The sequence below is a fragment of the Prionailurus bengalensis genome, chromosome D4, assembly GCF_016509475.1.
Source record: "Prionailurus bengalensis isolate Pbe53 chromosome D4, Fcat_Pben_1.1_paternal_pri, whole genome shotgun sequence".
Classification (NCBI taxonomy): Eukaryota; Metazoa; Chordata; class Mammalia; order Carnivora; family Felidae; genus Prionailurus; species Prionailurus bengalensis.
The window spans coordinates 59,375,877-59,377,645 of NC_057359.1; positions in this window are offsets into that span (position 1 = coordinate 59,375,877).

Genomic DNA, 1,769 nt, shown 5'->3' on the forward strand with positions numbered 1-1,769 from the left:
AAGAGGACAGATAAGGTGCTAGGAGAGCTCAAAAGACAGAAGTCATTTTGTGGTTGGGGACAGAGTGGTGATCGTGGAAGGCTTCCTGTAGGAAGCAGCATTAATTAGAAGTAGCTACTGAGCATCAGGTCCTAGATTTGGTAGATAGGAAGGTAGGTTGGAATGTGTTAAGAAAGGAGAAAAATCACGCATTTGGTGATTCTGTCGACACATATTTAGTGTGCAGTGGCACTGGGAATTAAGTCATCAACATGATACATGTTCCCTCAGGAACTTAAAACTAGTAGGAAAGATACAGAAAAAAATAAAAAGATTACTGACTGATAGGTCATGTAAAGAAACGAAGAGTGCCAAGATAGGGATGGGATGAGCCAATCTTACCTGGGTGATCAGTAAAGGTCTCTCTAAAGAGGGAAGGTTTAAGCTGAAGCCTAAAGGATAGGAAGGAGCCAGCTATGGAAAAAGTGAGAGGAAAGGGAACAGAATCTGCAGAGGGCCTTGGTATATTTGAGGCATTTCAAGAAGACAGGTATGACTGGAACACAGCAAGCCAGAGGAAGAATGATAGGATGAGTTTAGAGGGGCAGCCAGGAACCAGGCGGGGAAGGCCTTGGGAAGGTTAGACTTCACATCCAAGTACAATGGGAAGCCACGAGGGTTTGGAAAAGGGAGACACATAATCATCTGACAAACAGATATCTGCTGCGTGGTGGGAGTAGGGGGTTGGGGGGGCGGTGGTCAGTGAGACCAGCTAAGAGGACTTTTCTAGGGGGTGGCCATGGGCTCATTCAAAGGTGAAGAGACACAAGAGCAGTGGCAGGGAGAGAGGAAAATTATCCAGTTGGGCTGAGGGCAAAGTGCAGGGACTGGTAGGTGTGGTGGGAGCCACTGAAGATCCTTTGAGCCACTCTGCAAGCCCTACTGATTGGGAAGCCAGCACCAGCTTCTGAGCAGAGAAGAGATGTTAGAGCTGGGTTTTAGGGAAAAGCCCTCTGGGGGATAAAGAATGTTTACTTTTAACATTTAAATTGCTCCAGTAGCAGATAAAGGATGGACTGAAGGATTAGGGACGGGGTGGGGGTGCTGGAGGATCTATGAAAAGAAAAGGCCAGAGAGGGAAACAGTATGGGGCCAAGGAGGGATCCAACAGGGCTGTGGTTTCTTGGATGGGAGATAGTCCAGGCTCTTACATGCTAAGGTCTCTTCCAAAGGGTGAGACCACTGGGATAGCAGGAATAAAGGGAAGAGTAAAGAGTGACTGTTGGTTTTTTTTATCAGGTCAAGGCTTGGGTCAGTCTCTTCAGCGTCTCTGAGCCTCGCTTTCCCCCTGGGTCAGTAAAGGGAGAAGGAGAAGGGAGAGTGGCCAGAGCCTAGACTCACTTGTTAAGGGCCCAAGCCCGAATATCTCTATTGTCTGCCTAAACAGCCAGGTGGTGGTGAGGGCAGCTGTGTGCTCAGGGAAGCCTGTGTCAGTTCGTGGGCTCTGCTGGTTGTAGGGGGTCCAAGGGAGGGCAAGACCCCCAGGTTGTGAGAAGAGGGGTGGTTCCAGCCCGGTTTCAGCCCAGTTTCCCAATCCCCAGCCCTTGAGAACCATCAAAGCCTCGGGTTACCTGCCGCAGCCTGCGAAAGTGGCGAGCGAGGGGTATCGTAATCCCCGTCTCACAACCGAGGAAATAGGTTCAGGCAGGCGCAGCAATACCTGGGAGGTACGCAGCCCCTTAGTGCCAGTGTAGATGGAAGGCAAAGCCTCCCACTGGCTCTGGCACACC